The sequence below is a fragment of the Stenella coeruleoalba genome (assembly GCF_951394435.1).
Source record: "Stenella coeruleoalba genome assembly, chromosome: 4".
Taxonomy (NCBI): Eukaryota; Metazoa; Chordata; class Mammalia; order Artiodactyla; family Delphinidae; genus Stenella; species Stenella coeruleoalba.
In genome coordinates this window covers 45,640,814-45,665,996 of record NC_137149.1, presented here as the reverse complement: position 1 = coordinate 45,665,996, position 25,183 = coordinate 45,640,814, and the positions used below count along the sequence as shown (strand labels likewise).

At 36.2% G+C, this 25,183-nt stretch overlaps 1 protein-coding gene across 5 annotated transcripts in view; it reads right to left on the bottom strand.

The window, feature by feature from the left end:
* The window catches only part of LOC307185307 (thymosin beta-4-like), a 412,489-nt gene that overhangs the window by 101,438 nt on the left and 285,868 nt on the right, over positions 1–25,183 (bottom strand). Inside the window, exons 1-2 of one of the 5 annotated variants that reach the window (XM_079919370.1) lie at positions 9,111–9,140; positions 659–686 (exon numbers count right to left, since the gene is read on the bottom strand). The exons of the other annotated variants lie outside the window; for them this stretch is intronic. The gene's annotated coding sequence lies outside the window, so the exon portion shown is untranslated. Of the gene's footprint in view, positions 1–658; positions 687–9,110; positions 9,141–25,183 lie in introns of those variants that run through there. 5 annotated transcript variants of the gene reach the window in all.

Here is a 25,183-nt window from a genome sequence, read left to right as displayed (position 1 = left end):
CATTTGAATATATGTTTCCTTTTCCTTTTCTTCTCATTACTTTCTTCCCCTTTTATAAGATCAGAAATTATACCTTTTATTTCCTCATTTTACCTCCAGACTTAGCATGTCAACTTTTCTTAACAAATATACAATTAATCAATATCTTTACCCTGCTCCTCCTCGTTATCTTTGATTGTAATCACCCTTTCATTTAATTCACTCAACAGACATTTATTGAGTGCTAACTATGAACAAAGTACCTTAATATCCTTTCAGGTTATGAAGATGAATAAGACATAGTCCTTATCCTAAGAATGAAGTCTTGTGGGATATACAAAAGGATCTTTTCTGTATCCAGAAGGAAGTGAAATGACAGCAGTATGGACAATGTCTCAGGAGAAGAATACTCCATTACCCTGAAATGTAAATATTCCTGCAGTAGTTGATGCCTGGTTTGACTCCTTAAAATGATGAGCCAAAGCCCTTTAAGGTATAGAAAGTCAGGGAGAGAGATTTTAGGCAACAAAGAAAACTCAGAAGAATAAGCTCAGAACTCAAAAATTGCAAATTAGGAGCAGACAATTTTCAAACATATTAATGGTGTTGGAACATAGAGAGTAGAGCAAGAAGTAAGATTTATCTAGAAGAAATGAGGAGAGGAGATAGACTCCAGTACCTTGAGACCCGTGATGTATCCAGAGTACCTAGAAAGGAAATAGCAGGGTCAAGTGTACAAATAACATTAAAAGTCTTGATATATTTAAGATCATTTCTGTAACTATATTTCTTAACTATATCAGCCATTCTCCTGATGTTCCTCCCATTCCCTTCCATCTCTCTCTTTTATGGCTGACTTTCCCAGCCTGATTGAACACAATATATTTTAGTTGTGTCAAAATGAATCAAAACACTTCCTTTTCCTTAGGAATTGTCCTATCTTCATTCATTGAAGCAAGGAGGGGCAGTAAGGCCGCTTTGTAACTAGCCATGGTTGTTGGACCTGACAAATCACCCAGCACTCTCTAAACCAACCAGATTCCCTCTTCCAGGAATTTGGAGTTCAGAATAATAGTCACCTGGGTCAGTCTCAAATTCTATGACAAACACATCCCTTAATTTTGGAACTGTTGCATTACATAAGGTGGAAGAAGCAGGAGTGGGGTGGGGAAAGAATATCTAATTCAGGTTTGCATGTGTCTCAAAGAACTCAGGTCTAACATCATAGCAAGGCACTGCAAAACCTGGCGATCATATACCCAGAGGAACAGAGAAACTTGTCAGACGTTTAATCCCTTTCCAAGACCATTATCAATATATTCTGCTTAGTGTAGCCAGATCAATTTCCCTAAAACTCAAATCTTTTTGTCATTTTTCTCCTTGAAAACTCAACTATGACTTTATTAACTTCAGGATACACCAAACTCCTACTATGTCATATAAAGCCCTTTCTATCTTTTTCCTCCTCAGTCATTGACGACACACTCCACACACTAAAGTCTGGCCATGCTAAATGGACCATGCATTCTTTCACTTCTAGAACATTACATCTTCTGTTCTCTGTGAATATTTATTTGTGACATCAATTCCAGTTTATTTTTCAGAACTCTGCTCATGACATCTCCTCCCAGAATCCCACCCTTAAACACCAGAATAAACTCTCATAAAACTCTAAAAATTCCCCATAGTAGTTACCATATTTCACCACCTTTTCTATTTTATGTGTGTATATATGTTGTATACATGCACGTTGAGCCTCCACTAGCCTATATAAAATATTTGTAATACCTAATTTTACCAAATAGATGTAGCTCTTATCAGGGTGTATGGCTTGATAGGTGGAGGAAAGCATGGTTTCAGGAGCCCACCTGCATCTTAAACTGAGCACTTTATGCAGTGCACAACCTGCATGACCATACATTGTGGGCCTATTGATCTATTTTTTTCTCACGAAACTGAAAAGTATGATTATTTAGTTTGGTAAGAGTAACACCTCAAAATGGTATCCAGCAAAAGCAGAATTTAAGTTTGTTTGTTGAATTATTCATGGGTGAAAATAAAATTCTTATTTAGTTTGAGTTTCTTTGATTAAAACTGATTTTTTTAAGTTGATAAAACATCTAATTTCATCCTGATGAATTATGGAAATGTTTCCTTTTTGATTTGTATGAACTCTTTATGTATAAATGATATTAACTTTTAATGTGTCATGTAATTTGCATGTAATATTTTTCTAGTTTTCTATTTGCATTTTAATATTATGGTCTTTTTGCAGACAAAAAATAATTAAAAGCATCGAATCTGATATATCCTTTTGTGATTTTTCCCATTGCTTTTATGGTTAGAAAGTTTTCCAATCCCATCTTACAGATAAAATATATTTATATCTTTTTCATCCTTTTATGTAATCCTACAATTATCTGGGGTTTGTGTTGTGGTGTGCTGTAACTTAAGGCTTATAATTACTTCTGTTGGAGAGAAAACAATAACCAGTTTGTTTTAGGGTCAAACTCAGAGGAAAAGCCTTTATTTTTTTGACCACCTAACTTCAGAGTGAAAGTAAACAGCATGTTTCACTTTTTTTTTAATTGTGTTTTTATTTTAAGTTATGAAAATCACCATTACCTGGACCCTGAGGCTATGCATTCAAAACCCAATGTTTTGTATGCTGTTACTGTTTATTCTTGTTAGCACTTTTAAATAATTAAATAAAGTAAATCATCATGTTGTTTTGTAAGAAAATGCCTGCATGTGATGTTTGAGGTTGATCCAAGAGTCAGAAATTATATTTCAACACCCTCCTCCTCCCAAGATCACATATTTTATTCTGGACACCACTTTGCTTCCCAACAGACAGTGTTAACTGCTCCTCCTTCTGAAATCAAGCATAGGGCATAATCTTCTAAAACCACTGGAGAAAACAGGTAATGACATTCCAACTAGATCAATCTCAAAAATAAATTCTTGAAAACTGAGATTTTTAAAGAAGTTTTTATGAGCTAGTATATCGAATTTGGAGTTAAACATGAAAATGTAAGTGATTGTATTAGGCTGTGTTCAACGTTAAATGAGAAACCATGCTCCGGTGATCTCTGCTCTTGTGCCTGCCATCAGCTGTCAGGCAGGTTAAGCATGCTGGTTTTAGATTGGCTTCCTGGGACTGGTGTGATGACTGGATCCTCTCTCTACCTGGTCTATCATCTTCCATCAGGCTAGACAAGGATTGTCCACATGCCCAGTCCCAAAGGCATGAGACTGAAAACTGCAAGACCTGCTGTGATCTAGGCTTGGAAGCCTCACATGTCACATTTGCCACATCCTCCTGATCAAAGGTGAGACATACGAGGCATGGGGAACTTGAATCCACTGCTTAATAGGAAGCACTGCAGAGTATCATGGCCACTTTTGCAATTTACCATGATACATATAGCTTCTGTTTCATCCCAAGGCTTTCTACCTTAGGGGTGGGAGGTGGCAGGGAGGCCTTCAGTTGAAGTGCATAGGATTTGATGATGACTTTGGTGCGACTTACCTACATTGCCCTTGTTGACCCTTTCTCCATTAAAAAATTACATTTTATTACTGCATTTGTATAAAAATAAATATCAAAATTATATTCTGCAGTGAAACTGTAGTAAATATTATCATGGACCCTAGGCATTGCGTGTAATGTGGCTTTTGGATAACTCAACCCTATTGCAAGGGACAGAAAGAAGAGACTTTCAAATCATCCTCATGTATTTTTCTTAACTAATCTATTTTCTGTCTTTATGGATCTGTCTATTCTGATATTTCATATAATGAAATTCTATAATATGTAGCCTTTTGTATCTGGCTTCTTTCATTTAGCATAGCACTCTCAATAATCATCCGTCTTATTGCATATATCAGTACTTTATTCCTTTATATGGTCAAATGATAATCATTGTATGGTTATACTACATTTTGTTTATCCATTGATGAACATCTAGAGTATTTCCACTCTTTCTCTAATATAAATCATTCTTCTATGAACATTTATGTAGAAGTTTTTTTCTGGACATGTTTTCATTTCTCTTGGAATGGAATTACTGGAACGTATGGTAACTATGTTTCACTGTTTGAGGAACTGCCAGAATATTGTCCAAAGTAGCTATACCATTTTATAGACTGTTGTCCAAAGTAGCTGTGCCATTTTACATTCCCAAATAAAGTTTATGTGGGTTCTGATTTTTCTACATCCTTATCAACCCTTGTTATTATTGGTCTTTTTGATTACAGCCATCCTAGTGGGTAATAGTGGTATCTCATTGTGGTTTTGATTTGTACTTCCCTGGTGATTAACAATGCTTAGCTTCTTCTCATGTGCTTATTATCATTTGGATATCTTCTTTGGAGAAATATCTATTTAAGTCTTTTGCTAATTTTTGCTTAGTTTATTTGTATTTTTATAATTGGTTGTAAAAGAATATATACATATATTCTATGTATGGGTCCCTTATCAGGACCCATACATATGATTTATCAGGACCCATACATATGATTTGAAATATTTTCACCCATATGTAGGTTGCTTTTTCATTTTCTTGGTTTTGTCCTTTGAAGCATGTGTTTTAAATTTTAATTAAGTCCAATTTATCTATTTTTACTTTTGGTGTAATATTTAAGAAATTGTTGCCTAATTCAAAATCACAAAGATATACTACCTTGTTTTCTTCAAAGAGTTTTATAGTTTTATCTTTTACATTTAGGCCTTTGATCCACATCGAGTTAATATTTGTATATTGTATGAGGTGAGGGTCCAATTTTATTCTTTTGCACCTAGATATCCAGTTGTCTTAGAACATTTGTTGAAAACTATTCTTTCTCCTGTTGGATTTCCCTGGCACCAATGTCAAAAATCAATTGGCCACGAATGTAACGGTTTATTTCTGGACTCAATTCTATTCCATCGATCTATATGTCTATCCTCATGCCAGTAAAACAATGTATTGATTGCTGGAGCTTTGTAATAAATTTTTAAATTGGAAAGTGTTAGTCCTCTGACTTTGTTTCTTTTTACACAATTGTTTTGGCTATTCTGGGTCCCTCACATTTCCATGAATTTTAGAATAGGTGATCAAGTTCTGCAAAAAAAAGAAAAAAAAAAGGCCACTAGGATTTTGATAGAAAATACTTTGAATCTGTAGATTAATTTGGGAGTATTACCATCCTAATGATATTAAATCTTCCAATCCATGAATATAATGTCTTTCCACTTATTTAGGTCATTTTAAACTTCTTTCAATGATGCTCCATACTTTTCAATATACAAGTGCTACACTTGTTAAATTTATTCTAATTAACTTATTTTTGATGCTATTCTAAATGGAATTCTTTTCTTAATTTCCTCACAAGTTTTAAACATTTTCTGACCCCTGGCTGCTATCTAGAATCAATTATAACATCAAGGCAGTTTAACACATATCTAAAATATATATGTACTAGCAACTTTTATTCACAATGAAATTTTCAGGCTATCTTGGAGAATACAAGGATGAATAAAACACTGTCCTTGTCCTCTGGTGTGAAGTAATAGAAAATATATGTATTGGTCTCTGCCCCCATTCCTTGAACAGAGCTCCTAAAACCTTTGTAATTTCCTAAGTGATAAGAACACCAGAAACAACTTTTGTTCTAATATTTGGCCTTTGGCCCTAGTTCCTGAATACAAGGCTCCTAAATCCCTTGGAACTTCCTGGATGATAGGAGTGTGTTTTGTTCTAATGAGGTAAATCTTACTGGACTCCTGAATAGCTTCAGGATGGCAACTGGTCCCCACGCTCCAGGAAAAGGAAAGAGGGACAGGAGACTGAGTTAATGATTGGTCATAACTGCTTGATAAATTCTCCATAAAAATCCCAAAGTATGGGGTTTGAAGAGCCTCTGGGTTGGTGAACACAACCACATACTAGGAAAGTGGTGCCCCGCCAAGTGGTGCATGGGGACAGAGCTCTTGAACTATTCTCTTTTGGACCTTGCCCTGTGTATCTCTTCATTTGACTGTTCATCTGTACTCTTTCTTATATTCTTTATAGTAAACTGGTAAATGTAAGTAAATGTTTCTCTGAGTTCTGTGAGTAATTCCAGTAAATTGCTGAATCCAAGAAGGGTGTCATGGAAACGCCAATTTACAGCCAGTCAGAAGTACAGGTTGCAGACAATCTGGAACCTGCAACTGGTTTGTGAATTGGGGGCAGTGTTGTGGAACTGAGCACATAACTTGTAGGATCTGATGATAATTCCAAGTAGACAGTGTCAGAATTGAATTGAATTATGGGACACCCAGCTAGGGTCACACAGAATTAATTGTGTGAAAAAAATATATATATTTGGTGTCAGAAGTATTATGAGTGTGTGAGCAAAAGAGAAACACAGGAGTGTTTTCCCAAACTCTGCTAGGAACTTATATAATAATATTTTCCATTGTAAAACATTCACATTAAATGTCAGAGCACTTGCTATATAATAAAAGCTTGTGAATAGTAAATAGATGAATGACATAATGATGGCAATGGTGAAAATGATGTTTGCTTTAATGAAATAAAGAATGGATAACTCTTAGTCTGTCCATTAGTCCTACTTCCTGCATCCTCTCACTCTCCACTCCAAGAATTCCAAACTACTTAAATCTCCTAGACTGTGCCATTTCACTCCTTATGGGATACTGCACATAAAAGAATGTGCCTGGAATACTTTCCTGTCCCCTGCCTAAACTCCCTATCTTTGCCTAACTCGTCCTTACCTCTCTAGTCTCAGCCCAGTTTAACTATCACTTCCTTCAAAAAATCTTTCCTGACATTTAAAATTTGGGTTAAATGCCCTTTGTTGTTCTCTCACGGTGACTCCCAATTATCCCCATCTTGACACCATTACACCATTACACATCTCTTTTGTTGTCATACCCAGGAGTTTGTAAGGTCATGGAACTCTGTAGCTTTATTGTCCAGAACAAAGGCTGGTACATAGCCAGTGTTAAAAAAATAATGACCCCTCAAAATGATCAAACACGAACAAATAAAATTATCTAGAAGCAATCCATATCCTAAAGGCATTGGATTTAATCAAGATTTTCCCCTCTTCTCCCTCAATTTTTCCATTTTCTTTGCTTTTCCACTACATTTCTACTTTTTTCTTACTCTCTCTTCTACCTACTGTTTTAATTTTTATTGCCATGTGTCTATTGTCAAATATTGTTCTTGTTTAAAGCATTCTGAAAGACTCTCTCTGACCTTTGAATAGTCAGTCATATTTTATAATAGTCATAAAATAGTCATATAGAATAGTCATATTTAATTAATACATAAAACCATTATGAAACTACTCTAAAGACAGATAAACATTATGTTGCCAGAACCCACTCCCCATTCCCACAATACAACATACTAACTGGTGTTGAAGTAATATCATGTATTTGGAAAAACATAATTTTGACTCACTGGATATAGTAGTATTTTGGTATTTAATGAACTATATACAAAATAAATTTGTTTTTGAACCAATAATTTTATTCTATTCTCGTCCCCTCACCAAAGCGTTCTCTGAATTGCATATTTGACCCAAGATTTACTAACCATGAGACTTAAGGCATGTCACTTTACCTCTCTGACTTTTAGCAATGACATGTGAACACTAACACCAATTTCTCATGTTATATGGAAGGACTGAAATTTAAAAAGACATATAAGCTGCCTGTCCCTGTTTCTGGCATGTTGAATGTGTACAATAAATTAGTTTCTTTCTCCATTCTCCCCATTTCCTATATAGACACAGCTATGTTCCCCAGTTAAATACCTGACTGAGATAGAAATCCTATTTTTGAGTAAGCATGTGGTTGACGATCATTATGGACCATTTATCAATAAAGAAATGAAGCATACTATAAGAAAAACAAAAATGAATCAATTTCTTATGTTCCTTTTTTAATTATTATTTCTATAAGGGTTATTTAAATCCAAACTAAGAAATTATGACATTCTTTTGGGATTGACTCTGGTTATCCTTCAATATATGTACCTCCCTTTAGAATGTCAGTGTTGTTCATTGACACTGCCATATTTTGCTCAAAGAGTTGAGTATTTTCCAGAACGCTGCAACCCATTTCCCCTATAAATTATTCTTATTAATGTTTCTATACTAAAATGCCTACACGATGCATTTCTTTTAGTGCAGGGGGCAATTTCAATATTTCAAAGACCCCTATAAATCAAGCATAGTGTTGTAAAAACGAGGCAATTTGGCTGGAAAAGCAAAGACATGGTTCCTGTCTGACATTTACATCAGAAAGTCAGCCAAGCTTCTGAGTGCATTAGTCCGTGGAAACAAGAGTCCTCTTATGATAAACAAGCACGCTGGGAGACAGGGTATTATCACAAAGAGGATTATTTATGCTAGTTCAAGAAACAAGAAAAGGGGGAAAATGTAATCCCCTTCAGATCTTGAGGCTGCTGATCAAATAAAAATTTCAAAGTAAATTTTTGAAAACTGGCTCTGAGAGTGCTTATTATTTAGTCAGAAAATAAGTGGGCAGAGAGACCTGAGGATGATAGAATATTAACAAATAGAAGCGTTAATGTTGATTTCTCTTGAAGCAGGATTTTAATTCTCTTACATATCAGAAGCTACCCTAACTCCATTACAGACCTCATTGGAAATAAAATCATCTCTGTGGAAAAAAAAAGTAGACTCGTGCTTACTCATACAGAAATGCACACTCATTTGGAAACACAAATATGAAGCCCAAAGACAGAAAAAAATACTCCAAAAAACACCCAAATATGCCCATTCATGCAATCTGCACAGTGATTCTGAGGTCACAGAAAAGCCTGTGGATAAAAAGCAGGGCCAAGTGTTTAAGCCAAATCCCTAACCTTCCAGACATTTAATATGTCTTTAAAATGCCAAACGAAAATTAATAACTTCTACTTTTTCTTTAACATGGTTCAAGAAAACTCTAATCTGAGTTTTTCTCTGGTGTTCTTTTATTCAAGACAAGGAAAACTTCTAATATATACAAAGAAGACATAATTTTTAATTATATCACAAATATATAGAACTATTTGGGCCCAGTCTTAGAAAATAGAGGAAATAGTGATGAGAGCAAATAAACACACCTTTTATATACACCGGAATAGAGTCTAAACATAGTGACTGTGATCACCTGTGGAAAAGTCAAAATCATTTGAGAAACCATAGAAAAATGGTAAAACCGCAACAGAATTGCTGTTTACCAGCCATGGCTTCAAATCCCAGCTCCGTCTGCTGTTATATGCTCTGTAGCACTGGAAAAGACATTTAACCTCTCTGTTAAACATATGTCTCAGTTTCTGCATCTTTAAATGGAGGTGACAAATATTTAACATTCAGATTGTTGCTAGTATTATAGTATAATGCCAGGCACATATTAGGCACTCACTCAACATAACTGTTGCACATTGATAATGCAATATGATAGTGCCTTTAAATGATTTGTAGATTACATTTAACTGAATCGATTTTAAAATAATCTAATTCAAGCTACATTAAATGAGTAATGAAATATGTCCAAAAGAGATTAAGAATCTGAAAGCACAATTATCTGTCTAAAGTACTCTTTAATTCCAAGCGGTATGTTTATCAGTAAAATTCCTGGGTACTCAGGGAAAAGGGAGCCCTTGATATGCAGCCACAATAAGACAGTTGAGCAGACTGCACTATGTAGGTTAGAGGTGCCTTTAAGGGAGGTGACATGTCTGCAGAAACATTCATGTACACTCTTCCTTATAGTGTCAAACACAATAACCTACTGTCCCACCCCATAAAGCAGTCATCTTCATTAATCAGCACAAACCAGTGGTTCTGATGGATGTTTAGCATTGAATTGGCCACCTGCCCCAATGCCCTTGTGTCTTGGGGGCTCAGATTTGAAGTAATCTTCCATTCTGTGTCTCTGCAATTTTATATCCTAGGTTATATCCTAAAGGATAGGTGCAACCTCTTAATCTGAGACAAGAACATGGAAAACTAACAAGGGATACTAGCAAAATGTAAGAGGTCCAGGTTCAATACCAGAAATGCATGGAAATAATAAAGAACATAATTTTTAGGGGTGTTACAGGTATACAATGAAGAGGTGAATGTAAAGAACTTACATTATAAGTTTCAGACAATGGTGGCTAAAATTTTTATAGATAAGTTTTGTAAGAACAGTATCCATCTTTTACTTAGATAAGCATGTTATTGTTTTTAATGCTATATCTAATGAAAGTTTCAGTCAAATTGTCCAAGGAATGAGAACAATGCTGATTATAATCAAATGTAAGAAACTGAGACTAGGCAACTGGACAAAGAGACCCAAGAAGAGGATCAAGACAGTGACAGTAAATCATGATAGAGTCTACTAGGAATTTACTTTATGCATGTTAGCCAAGGAGTAGAAAAGCAGGTGGGTTATGGCAAAGGAGCAAGAATGAGACAAATACGGTTCTTGCTCATTTCTGCATCCCTGCCCCTCACTTCAACTTTCAACTACCTGTGTCCCTAAGAGAGCGTTCCTACCTGCAAATGGTGTATTGTCTTTTCTTAGGCCATTTTACCCCCTCCATGAAAAATCCTTTGTCCCATGTCCTAAACTACCAAAATCCTGTTCATGATTTCTAAAATGACAGCTAATAAATATGCCAAAGCTGTCCATGTTAAGGAGCATTTTAAGCCTTTGGCCTCCTTCTTCACTCAGGATATAGATTTGTTTTCTCATAGGGCTTTGGGGTGACAAAATCTCTTATATACTGAATTAAGTCTCCTCAAAAGTCATGTGTTGAAGCCCTACCCACAAAGGTGGCTGTTTTTCAAGATAGGGCATTTAAACTTTAGTCAAGATTCAATGCAGTCATAAGGGTAGGACCCTAATATGATAGAACTAGTGTCCTTATAAGAAGATGAAGAGACATCAGGGATCTCTTCTTTTTCTTTTGCTCTCTCTCTCCCTTTCTCTTTTTCTCTCTCTCTTTCTCTTCATGTGCTCATAAGAGGAAATGCTATATGATGACATGGTAAGAAGGCAGCCATCTGCAATCCAAGGAGAGAGATCTTACCAGACACTGACCTTGCCAGAACCTTGATATTGGACTTCCGGCCTCCAGGACTATGGCAAATAAATTTCTATTGTTGAAGCAAGCCAGTCTGTGGTATTGTCATGTCAGCCTGATCAGCCTAATACACAGCCTTACTCAAAGGACTGGATAAAATAGTGAGAATTTCAGACATCCTCAAAGACAAGATAAATAGACCAAACAAATATTTGGATTTTGTAAACTACTAAAATCAATCTACACAGCATCTAATTCCATTCTTCCATCATCACAGTTAATGTTTTGCTTAATTCTGCACACTAGAAAGTTACTATATTACAGGGCTTACTGTTTATTCCTCAAATATTGACTGATAACCAAGGAGAGAAAATTTTCCAAAGGCTACTTAGCCAAGGATTCTGAATTTACTCATCAGTTTTTGGTGAGTGGGGGCATTAGAGGATGAGAAGGAATCTTAGAGGTGACAAGTGTAATGTGAGATGCTGGGATCATAACATTTTTTTTTTGTCATTGCTATTAATCAATTAATTCTATCAAAGAAATCAACTGTGTCTCTTTTTAACCATGATGCTCAACATACAGGAACAGCTTCTATTTTCAAATTCTAGCTTCTCAGTGTGGAATATTTTTTGCTTTCTACCAAAACTTCCCTACTTTCCTCCAAATTTACCTACCAACAAAGCCTATAGGCAACCCATCTTTAAGGGAAATTGGTAGGGTAAAGGAAGAGTATTAAAACCAGTGGAATCTAATTGAGTTTTTCTAACATAATGAAAAAAAGTAAAAGAATTTTAAAAGGTAAGAACTCCAAAATAAAATTAGATAGCTGATTGAAAATTTTTAACGCCTGAAAGAAGTACTGAAGACTATGCAATAATTGAAGCTGCTTAGAAACTTCTTCTCATGAATGAGGCAGAGTAGGGTCAGTGATTATATACCGCTGAATAGGTCATCTTTCTGCATGGATATATTCCCTAGTATTCATGTTGTCACTGGCCCTAAGAAATCTTTTCTCTCACTTTTCTTATCATTTTCCTAAATAGAAAGCTCAAAAATCACTGTGTAAGCAATTCTTCCAAACATATATTTATTTATCCAGAGCAAGTTTTAAACAATTTCATGGCTCGTGGACATCTGACCTCAAAATTTTGGCAAATTGATAGGCCTTGTCCAATGTTTTTGCTCCCACATTTTTTATTATCTTGTTATCCCCATATTTTCAGGGTTGAATTTGTTTTACCTGTAAATGTATATTACTTGTGTTCTCAGGGCTGTTCTCTCAAACTAAAAATTCAACTAAAAGCTGATGGTTAAAAAGAAGGGAGATTTTAACTACCTGGGACATACAGGAGAATCTTTGAGACCTGTGTAATCATGTAATTGAAAACAAGTCATGCTTTTTTTTTTTTTTTCTCTCCCAAGGGCTTAACTCTAGCTACTACTTTCAATGATTTAATTTTCTTCCTGTTATGTCAGCTCCCACAAGATTGCCTGCAAAACATAGCCTTGTCAATGGCACATGAACACTGTAGCTGCCTGTTTTCTGTTGGGTGGCAAAACAACATTAAGTAGCTATTTTTTTCCTTTTGTTTTAGAGCGGAGAACCTAGTGTAGCGCTGTCTTGATTGTAATTGCCGTTCTTATTTGATCTGCACATTTATGTGACTTTGACAAGTAATTTCCTCTCTCTGAATTTCAACTATCTTATCCATTGAATATGGACAAAAAGATCACCCTTAAAGAATTGTTGCAATGGTGTGCACATGGTACAGATTGCTAATTATTCCTTAGTATCCATTCTTCCTTTCTGCCTTTTAATAATTAAACCTCTGGGTTTCAGCTGAGCACATAGTCTCCTGGTTAAAGACTATATATCCCAGACACCCTCGCAACCAGTTAAAACCCCTCGACTAAATTCTGTCCAGCAAATCTGATGGGACTGATGTGTTCAAGTTCTGCATGGTGTCCTTATAAGGAAGTTTCTTTTTTTCTCTGTCCTCTTTCTCCCTTCCCATAGGCTGGGATGTGTACATTGAGATGGTGAAAAAACTTTGCAAGCACACAAGAAAACACCACAGGGAGTGACAGAGAAACGAAAGAAAAAGAATATGGGTACTTAAGAAATCTCACGGAGCTGAAACCCTGACCTACTTATTTTAGTGAAATTATACATGAGAAAGAAAAGACCCTTTCCAAAACCCTAAGTTATCCAATGAATAAACCATGCAGCAATGTAGGAAGTCATGTTATTTCCCAAACACAAAAATTCCTTGCATATTAAAGTCACACTATGATCCAGGGCAAGAACCTAAACTGAAAAGTCACCAGGGTTCTACACATTAATTGTTTGTGAGTCAGGAGTAGCTGTCCCATGTTATAGATGAGTACCCTAGGATTCAAAATAGGTTAAGTTACTTTCCCACTATCACCGTGAAGAAACTGTTAAATTGTTAAATTAAACACACACACATACACACACGTAAACATACTTCTCCAACAGAAAATGTTTTAAGTGTATATTGTTGGGATGATAATTAGAGAGGTACATTGCATAGTGCGTGTTGAAAAGAAGGACCTCCCTCCATTTGAAGCAAATTATATAAAAATACTCAGTGAGTGTATTGCCTGTTGTGATGGTTAATTTTATGTGTCAACTTGGCTGGCCATGGGGGTACCCAAATATAACATTATTTCCGGGTACATCTGTGAAGTGTTTCTGGATGAGATTAGCATTTGAATCATAGATTGCTTTCCCCAATGTGGTAAGCATCATCCAATTTCCTGAAGGCCTGAATAGAACAAAAAGTGGAGGAAATGAACACTGTGGTACAATGTTCATTGCAGCTCTGTTTACAATAGCCAGGACATGGACGCAACCTAAGTGTCCATCGACAGATGAATGGATAAAGAAGATGTGGCACATATACACAATGGAATATTACTCAGCCATAAAAGGAAATGAAATTGAGTTATTTGTAGTGAGGTGGATGGACCTAGAGACTGTCATACAAAGTGAAGTAAGTCAGAAAGAGAAAAACAAATACCATATGCTAACACATATATATGGAATCTAAAAAAAAAAATGGTCATGAAGAACCTAGGGGCAGGATGGGAATAAAGACGCAGACCTACTAGAGAATGGACCTGAGGACACAGGGAGGGGAAAAGGTAAGCTGGGACAAAGTGAGAGAATGGCATGTACATATATACACTACCAAATGTAAAACCGATAGCTAGTGGGAAGCAGCTGCATAGCACAGGGAGATCAGCTCTGTACTTTGTGACCACCTAGAGGGGTGGGATAGGGAGGGTGGGAGGGAGGGAGATGCAAGAGGGAAGAGATATGGGGACATATGTATATGTATAACTGATTCACTTTGTTATAAAGCAGAAACTAATACACCATTGTAAAGCAATTATACTAATAAAGATGTTAAAAAAAAAAGTGGAGGAAAAAGAAATATGCTGCTTCTTTCCTGCCTCACTGGATGAGCTGGGTCATCTCATCTCATCTCATGGTCTCTGGACCTCAGACTGGGATTTATACCATTGGCTCTTCTTGTTCTCAAGTCTTCGAATTTCACCTGAATTATACCACCAACTTTCCTGGGTCTACAGCTTGCAGAGGAAAGAGTGTGAAAATTCTCAGCCTCCATAATTGTGTGAGCCGATTCCTCATAACAAATCTTTTATATATCCATACGATATAGATATAGATTAGATATAGATATACATATATATAGATCCTACTAGTTCTGTTTGTCTGGAGAACACTAGTATACTTGTACACAGCAAATTTCACGAAAGAACTTGTCACATAGAAAAGGAATTTAATCATATATTTAAATGCCTGCAATTTCCTTGCTTTTGATCTGGTTCATCTTTAGATATCAGTTCAAACACTATTTTCTCTCTGAATTCTTCCTTGATTCTCAGGCATTTAGACATTTGCTAAGCCATATTTTCACAAAACGGATTGTAATACTTATTACATTCTGTTGTGTATCTCGCCATTTCTCAGTCTCCTCCAAGTCAAAAACAATTTGACTTTCCTACCCCTTAGCTCAGGCCACAATTGGCTTATAGTAGGTGTTCAATAAATATTTTTAAATAAACTAAAGAGAATAATATTTTCAGTCTTTACAATGCGCCCACCACAGTGCTATTTATCTCATTTGACCCCATGTGGTAAGGACTGTTATCAGCCCCAATGCACAGATGAAAAGCTGAGGTTTAAATAACTTTCCCAAAATTACACAGCCAGTAGGAATCAAAGAAGATTAAATCTAAAGTTCGTCAACCACAACTTTATACCCCTTCTCAGTTGACTGAGAATATGAACCAGCTAGAATTGTTGATCACCTACTATGTGCTTCTTATTTTGATAGGGATGGAAGGTAACAAAATAGCCATAAAAATCGTTACTTCTGTCCCCCCCAAAACAGATATTCTATTTAGAGGGAGCAAAGAATACAGACATGAATGCTCAACTGTATGTGTGTGTGTGGCGGGGTGGAAGGGGGGACAGAGGCATGAAATGACCATAAACCAAATAAATATCCCTCAAAAGGTCTCCCTACCAATTTTATCTATTTATTTAAATAAAATGAAGGCAAATGATAAAGTTCAATGATCTGCCATATGATGGTGGTATAAAACCTCTTCTCTCCTTAAGCATATTTATTTCTAGCTTCACTGGAATGATGAACTACCTATTCATAAAAATAGTCTAGTTAAGAAAAAGCAATAGACTATAAACTGGAATTAGCACAGATTTCCAAAGAAACAAATCATGCCAGCAAACATGATTCTTTTTGTCATACCATTTGAAGATAAGTTGATTAAGGAAGGATTGTAGAAGTATTGGGGCATATTTGATTTATTCAGGCCCAAGTCAGTGTCTCAGGAAAACTAGCTCTCATATTAGGCAAAATTGCTGTAGGTGTTGGATGAGCGCTGTCAAATAGATTGCATACTAACTGAAAGGTCATAAAACAAAGAGTAATCACAAATTGCCTGGCATTTAGATGAAAATGCCCCGACTACAGGAGTTTATGAAACAGACATAACCCAAAAGGGATGACCGTGCCAGATATTTCTATAAACCTAAATATAGAAAATCACATTTCTCCTAAAAATGGGAGGACTGAAATGCCATATAAAACAACAGTCTGAGGGGGTATCTAGTATTTGTTCTGCTTTTTTAATATACCTATATAATACATGTATTATCATTTCCACGATTTAGTCAACAAACGTGTTAAGTGTTCACTTTACGGAAATCATTGAGAATATGTAGAGAAAGGAGTTTACATTTACTTGGTGCCCAATACAAGTCATGCTTCGAGCTAGGAGCTGTCCATAATTTCTCTTATATAAAGAAAACAGTGTAGTTTGTGCTTAAGCGCCTGTTCTCACATGTCAGCTATTTGCCCTTGGTCAATTCATATAACTTGTCTCCTCAATTCTCCCATAGTTTTGCTGTAAGGATTAAATATGTTAATTTATGTAAAGTGTTTACATTATCATTACCTTAGTTTCACAAGAACTATAAGAGATAGGTAGCAAAAAGAGCATGTGCCTTCGCACCTGTGAGACCCAAAGTCAAATCTTGTTCTGCTGGTTTCTATTTTGTGAACTGCAGCTACTTTGTTCAACTCTTTGCACTTCAGTTCCTTCATAATTAAACTGAAGGCCATACCCATCTTTTAAGACGGTTTTAAGGACGAAAGGTAATGAACTCAGTTTGCCCATTGCCATGGCTGGCAAAATGAAAATTCTCATGGAATGGAAGCTGTAATTGTTAAGAAAATTACATTGCCCTTGGAGCTCACTGCTTCCATTTTAAATTTCAACAGTTGTTCAGAAGCTATTTATATTTTTTAATAAAAATTCTGATTGTATGCACATAATCTTCCATGATTAAAAGCATATACATCCATAATCCCACAGCCTAACAAACTTATATCCCTAACCCTGAGCAAGTTTTTCTTCTATATTACCTTTTCTGCTGCCTTATTTATTGGAAACATACCAGATGTTTGAAGGGTGGAGGGGTGAGTTAAACTACCGTTCAAAGTCACATGGTAAATTATCCTACACAAACACGTTCTTAACATTTAGAAGCATTTTGCATAGCTGTTGCTTGCTTCAAATCTAAATGTAAAAATATTTGAGATACTACAGTTTTGATTCATGACATATGAGATTCATTTAGAAATAATACTTATTTTCACACTTGAAAATGTTAGCTTGTTTTGGTTTGAGGTTTATAATTCATTTTAAAGATTATTTTGTTCTATATAAATCCCATCTGTCTTTAATCTAATTAAAAGCAATTAACATTTAATGAGAACCTACTGTGTGCTAGGCCCTAGGAACAAAAATATAAAGATAACATGCCCCTTACTTTCTAAGAATTTAAAGTCTATTGCCAAATACAGACAAGTTAGAGACTGTAGTTATAAAAGCAGAGTCATTTTATATTTGGTTCCATCTCTAAAAGTGTTCAAACTATTAATAATTATTATTTCAAAAGCAAGAATAATTCCATTGATCTTTAACTCAAAGTATACAATTATAATGTTGTACACAACTTAAGGTCTTTTATAGTTAGTTGTAAGTACATACACAGGTTCAAATCTTCTAGTTTAGTTTTGTTTTGTTTGTGTGCTTACCGGCTTGGCTTGCTCGCTTGCTTGCTTTCTTCCACTTCAGTTAATCAACTCCACCAGAGTTTTGTGGTTGGGGAACAGGGTATGGTGTGCACCTGGGTCACTATAGAATTTTTCTGTAAATGAAAATTTATCTAGGTTGTAAGAAAACTGGTGTATTTTCCTGAACCTAGCAGAAAAATATCTAAAAATGGAAGTTCACTGTAAAGTGAACTGAGATGTATTGGGGGAAAAATGTAAAGTATCTCATATGGTGAATATGTGCTTGGCATCCAACAGATACTCTGTAAATATTTATTGAATAAAATCATCTACCATGTATATTGATCAGAGTTAGGTACTTGAAAATAGATGATAAATATAGGGAAGTGAATGAAAAAGCAGTCCCAAATGTCACTCAGTCTCCAGTTTTTACAAGAGTTAAAAAAACCATAGGTGTCCCCTTACTTTTCTATACCACAGACTGTGTGCCCCAAGTATTGGATGAAATTAATAACTGTTCCATTGACATGAAAAATAAAGGTTGAGATGTAAATTTCAAGATGATACCCCACCCATCTCACAGTCGCCATGCATTACAATAGATAATTTTTATATGCATTATTACTTATGATCATCTCAAAAAATATGTCAGTAATACAGGACAGTTCTTATACTCCTTTTGAAAATGAGAAATTTAACACTCAAAAAAAGAAATTTCACAGTATTATATCACTAGTAGCTAGCAGTGTAGTAAGGTAGTTTTCTAGTTGGAACATGTAGATCATTTTTTAACCACTTTAACTCTTAGGCCACTTATTCTCTCTCTAACACACTATATCTGTCTTATGTTCTAGAAAATTCCAATATATTTGTGTAGGTTATTTGTCCCCATACTGGCCTCTCAGTTCCTTGTATACCTCTCCTCCAGTGTTGATGCCAACTCACCTACCACAGTCACTCACTCCCATGGCTCTACCTCAATGTTGTCTTTTCCAACTATGGTGGTTGTTCCACATCTTCATTGCACGTACACCTCTCATTGGCCAGCATTTCCTTTCTTTCCAGTTTATTCACTCTTTTAGTCCAACTCCACCCATCTTTTTGTAGCACCATGACCTAAAATACATTGATCCTACTCCTTCTCTTTTTTCACCTTGAAGTGCTCAACAATTATAGTCATTATCTTTTCTATACCCTGAACTCCCTCGTGTCTTTCTTCCTTCATCGTATGGCTACATTAATCTGAGAAATGAAGGTGAAAGATAATAAGAGTTTATTATATACCCCACTGGCACAGAGAGCTAAGAAAATATGATTCCATCTTCCTAGCATGCTGAGAAGTGGGTGACTCAATCCTTCTTTTATACAACAGAAAACTGATCCCCATGGGATTAAGTGTCTTGCTCAATGTGATGGTTAATTTTATGTGTCAACTTGATGGGCTAAGGAATGCCCAGAAAGCTGGTAAAACATTATTTCTGGGTAGGTCTGTGAGGGTGTTTCCAGAAGAAATTAGCATTTGATTGGTAGACTGAGTAAAGAAGATCACCCTCACTAATATAAGTAGACATCATCAAATCCATTGAGGGACTGAATAGAACCAAAAGGCAGAGAAAGGGTGAATTTGCTCTCTTGCTTTACCTGGGATGTCCATCTTCTCCTGCCCTCAGACACTGGCACTCTTGACTCTTGGGTCTTTGGGTTTGAACTGAAACTATACCACCCTCTGCCCTGAGCCTCAGCTTGCAAATGGCAGACTGTGGGACTCTTCAGCTTCCATAATCACATGAGTCAATCTCTCATAATAAATCTTTCTCTATATATTTATATATATCCTGTTGGTTCTGTTTCTCTGAAGAACCCTAAAATACATAATATCAAAATGAATAAAGCACAGGGCCAGAATTTAAACCCAGCTTCCCTGAGGAGACAAAACTTGGTGTAAAGACCACCATTTTAGGAATCCAGAAACCCCTAGATTGTAATTCCAAAAAAAGACACTATAAATGAATTTAAAAGATTGAAAGCATTTAGAAAATCAACTGGCAGTTAATAAGCACTAAATACATGTTAGCTATGTCGAAATTATTTAAGATAATGTGTTTTTGCCTGTTTCTGTAAATTCATATAGAAGATACAGATTCAACATCTTTGATTTTATTTTTTTAATTTAATTTTATTTTATGTTTAGCCATGCCACATGGCATGTGGGATCTTAGTTCCCCAACCAGGGATCAAACCTGCATCCCCTGCTGTAAAAGTGCAGAGTCCTAACCACTGGACTGCCAGGGAAGTCCCTCGACATCTTTGATTTTAAATTATTGTGTTAGGATCTTCAAATTCAAAACAGTTCACCACATGGTGAGAAAGACCGATCAGAGAAATTATAAAACAATGTGGTAAGTATGCTAACAAAGATGCAAACAAAGACTAAGGAGGGGCACCTAACCCAACCAGGGGCAGAGGGAGGGCCACAGTCAGGAAAGTTTTCAGAAGAACCTAGCAGAGTATCTGGCACAATCTAAGGAACCAGTAAATGATAAATAGTAGTAAATGTTATTGCTGTTGTACTTGTCTTCTGGATTTTTAAGCCCATTACGCTTTCACTTAAATCTAGTCAAATTCCCTAGAATTTGGATTCACTCTTAGACCACATCGGCAAAATTTGCCCTCCACTGGTATTTTTTATAAACACTTGAGATAGTGAGGAAACAGAGAAGGGAGAAAAGGGGCAGGAGGAAAGGGTGAAAAATGGTAGGATAATGACTATGCTGTCAGAGCATCCCTAGAACGATGTTGTTCAATTCCGAGTTCTTTGGGCTACAAGGAGTAAAAGATCTTATCAATAACCTAAATATTAAAAGGCAAGAAGGAGGTTGAGATTTCTTATAGGGAAACAAATTTCTTAGACTCCAAAGATTGAAATAAAGGTATGTCCTGACTTCAAGCAGAAAAATAAAGCACAGAAATTTAACAACTGAGGACACTCTCTTCACCTCTTTAGGGCCACGTGATCTCTTTCATGTTGCCTAGTCGGCTCATTTCTCTTTCCAACAGCTGCCTCTGCTTATTTTATCACCTTGTTAGAGACAATACATGACCAACAATTACATCCCTACTCACTGAACTCTCAGTCTTAGGGCCAGCCATTTAATGATTACTGTCTCCATGGTGATAAAACAGCATAACAAGAGAGGGTCTCTGCTCACAAAGAACTCAATGTTTATAAAGAGTCGCCCAATAAATTATTCATATTAATTTCTTCTTTCAACAAGTATTTACTGGGTATGCACTATGAACCTAGCAGTGTACTGCATGCAGAAGATACCAACAGAAATAGAAACAAACACAGTTTTTGTTCTTAGGGAACTTCTAAAGTTTACTGGTTCAAGGTGGGTCAGACTTTAATCAAGTAATCACACAAATATTAACATAGATTAGAACATATTATAATGGAGGAGTTCATTGTACTCTAAGAGCATCTAACACACTTGGCCTTGTCAAGAAAGTCACTGAAAAGTCAATTTCATTGAACATGGGACAATTGAGCTGAAATACGGATGCATAGGAGGAACCTAACAAGGAGAGGAAGGAAGAACATTCCATGTAGAAGGAAGAAAAGTCTGCAAAATCCCTGCAGCAGGAGAAAGGGGTTCACCCAAAGAAATATAAGGAAGCCACTGCAGATGGTCCACAGAGTGTAAGCATGTGAGAAATGAAGTTATAGCTCATCTAGACTTAGCTACACTGTACTTTGTAAGCCAGGTAGCACGATGGGAAGACACTTAAAGTTTTTAAGATGTGAGTGAACAATTATACCATCCAATTTATGCTTTGAAAACATAACTCTGGCTATAGTACTAAGAAGAAATTAGAAGGGATTGGAGGTGTGATGGTTAAATTTGCTGTGTCAAATTGGCTAGGATATGGTATCCAGTTATTTGGTCAAACACTAGTATAGATGTTACTGTGAAGGTATTTTGTAGACATGATTAACATCTACAATCAATTACTTTAAGCAAAGGAAATTACCATCCACAATGTGGGTGGATCATCCCATCTAATCAGCTGAAATTCTTAAGAGGTAAAAGTGAGGTTTCCTAGAAAAAAAGAAATTCTGCCTCAAGACTGTAACATAGAAATACTGCTTGAGTTTCTAGCCTTATTGCCAGCCCTACAAATTTCACACTTGAGACTGCTTGAGTTTTCAGCCTTCTTCCAACTGGCCTTCCCCCACAATAGTTTTAAGACTTGCCAGCCTCAGCAATTGTGTAAGTCAATTCCTTAAAATAAATTATACACACACACACACACACACACACACACACACACACATATATTCCCTCTAGAGAATTCTAACAACCTGACTGATAATAGAGGACAAAAAATAATTCTGTAATTGAATCAGTAAGGGTTTATTGTAGTTTGTAGTAGTTTCTGGTGATAGATACAGAGGAATATTGCCAGATTCCAGAGAAGTTTAAAAAGTAAAATCAGCATAATTTAGTGATGGATTGGATGTGGAGGGAGCTTAGGAATGAGTGGGTTAAGTAAAAACATGGAGCTTCCAGTTAAGTCTAATTGAAGGATAGTGACACCCTTCAAAATGAGTCCTGCTTGATTTCAAAGATTTCTCCAAGACTTTCTAGAGAAGAAATGTGGACAAGATTCTAGACTATATAAGTCTGGAACTCAGAGGAAAAGTGAGAGCTGGTGATACAATTTGTGTCATTGGATACAGCCAACAACTAAAGGCACTGCTGTACAACAGGTATCCTGGGCAGACAACAGAGAGAGAGAAGAGAAGGGAGCTCAGGATCAAGCTGAGAAACTTTTCAACAATTAGAGAGGTCATGAGTCCTGTGCACATCCTGGTCCAAATAGTGCACACCACAGAAAGGTCAAGCCTCTTTCCAAGATTTCATTCTATGGTGAGGGCAGTTTTAGCTAAAAGGGCGAAAGAACTGAGCTTGCTGAGCAAACTTACTGACATTGACCAACTTTCTTGAGTTTCCAGTATGTTATTTTCCCCAAAGAACCTAATAGGTAAAAATAAACTCAACAGTGTCCCCTTCCTTGAAGCTATTACTGATTACACTTCTCTTACTTAGGTGCTCATCCTTTGGGCATGGATCTCTGACAGAACAGTTGAGAATTTCCTGTTTGTCCTAGTAGGTTTTTTGTACCACAGGAAAAGTAACTATAGCATTTATATACGTATCCCCACTATTCACCTGGCATTTACTGGGCACTTAAGAACCTTCATGAAGTCTCACAGCTGGCCCAGGGCAGTATCAGGCTTCAAACCCAGGCTCATAGTCACTATGCTGTCCAGCCTGTTTTCCTTTCTAGAACCACACAGAATCTGCCAGACAATGTCAAATGCATTGAACATACTTTCCCTTTAAGAAACATATGCATCAAATTCTCTCCCTGTCCTTGTGTGGAGTGCTCAGTTCTCTGCAGCCCCTAACTGCTTCTGCCTATCTGCATGTCCAGGTAGACCAAAGAAAGCCTTAAAGAGACAATACATATATAGATATATATCATATATATGTATTGTACACAAAACACACCTAAATCTCCACTTCCCTAAATGACACGTATACACATACATTCTTGGTCTCGCTGAAGGCTAAGCCACTGTGTAGTGGCTTTGGATTGGCTACTGAACATTCTATTTTTGTACCTATAAACTAAGAATAAATGCATTACCTACCTCAAAAAAAAAAAAAAAGAAAAGAAACTTCATTAAATAAATAAGTACATGAAATCTTAGAAACGTATTATTTATTTTACTGTAGCTATTATCACTAGTTCCATTGAAGTACAAATATTTCAGTAGCCCTTAAAATCCCATTTCCAAGCTATCTTTCTAAAAAGGCATTTTAGACAAAGTATGAAGGGCCATAAATCGACATTCAGCTTATGTATTTTTCTTCCATAATGTGTTTCCATCAATGATAACATTTTAATCAGTACTTTATGGATGCTTCCAAAAAAGTCATTTGCTCCTGATCTCAGCCATGCATCTCTCATGCAATAGGAGACTTCATGTGAAGGCTTGGGTGCATCAGAAAGCCTGAATCCAGGAGTTAGGCAGTGACAACAGAAAAGATGGTGTACTTTAAACACTGTGTCAACTTATCACCAACCAAGAAGAGAAGGTAATTCGAAGGCTTTCATTCTGTTCATGGTCACTGAGGTCAGCATTAAACATTCTATAGAACTGCCCCAGAGTGACCTCCTCTATCAAATTTTCCTATATCTGTCAGGTTCTATGTGTTCAAAATAAGCATTGTGCATTCTACATCTCTACTCAAGGTTATTGAAAACCCTCTTTTGAAAGTGCATCAATGGTTTTAAAAATACATACGGAAAGAAAACTGAAACATGCATTTTCTAAGAAAAGCAAAATGAAAGAGTTTCTTCCTTGTCTTTTTTTTAAAAAACAGAATCAACTTTGATGTGATGGGTGCACTGAACATGTCAGGCAGAATGTTATCAAAAGAAGTAGTTTGAAGCCATTCCTGGGGGATGATTTTGATGTCCAACTGTCCTTGTCTTACATGAAAGTATTTGGTTTAGACAAAAATTTATTTTGACCCAGAAATGACAAACACACACAATTAATGTAAAAACAACAAATCTAGGCCTTGGAATAGGGGACTTTGAACTATTTGATTAAAGTCAGTTCAAAAAACCTGACCATATACTACTTTTTTAAAAGAAACCCCAATTTGTAAACTCGGAATAAAATTGTTTCACTAAGTCCTCTAAGAAAATGGCAACACTGGAAGTTGAATCTTGAGTATTCTTTTGGTCCCTGGAAGACCACTAAAATCCATTGTTTCAGCAAAGATAAATACCCTCATCGCTTGACTAAAAAAATTAAGCAATTAAGTAAATCATTCTCTCTCTCTCTCACCCCCCCTGCTTCCCTCCCTCTTTCCTTTAACAAAGCAATTGACGAGAAAATGAGAGGAAAACAATTCTTGTTACAGACCTGAAATCAGTAGCAACCTAGTGCTGTTTTCTTTTCCCATATTTCTGTTTTGCCTGAAGCGAACTCTGACTGTGAGTAAGGACCCCCGTGCATACTAAAGAAACCCAATCCTTTCTGATTATAAACAAACAAAAATAATATTTCATATGTGAGATTTTAGCAACCACTGGGTAACAGATATGCCCTTTCAGTCAATGAGACCATCCAAATCTCAGACAAGTTTCCTAACCAACTTGATATCCATAGATGAAAATGATGCCTTTAACTCAGCCCTGTGGCTCTGCCCAAGGAACTTCGAGCTGGCGTTGTTTGCTCAAAGGAGATATGCTGCCTAAAGAGAGCTCTCCTCCCTCTTTTCTTTCTTCTTTCTTTTGTTTTAAAGCAAATTCCTGCCGACTCCTGTTCAGCCAGGAGGTATTTATCTGACTAGCGAAGGCACATCCTCCAAAGAGAGA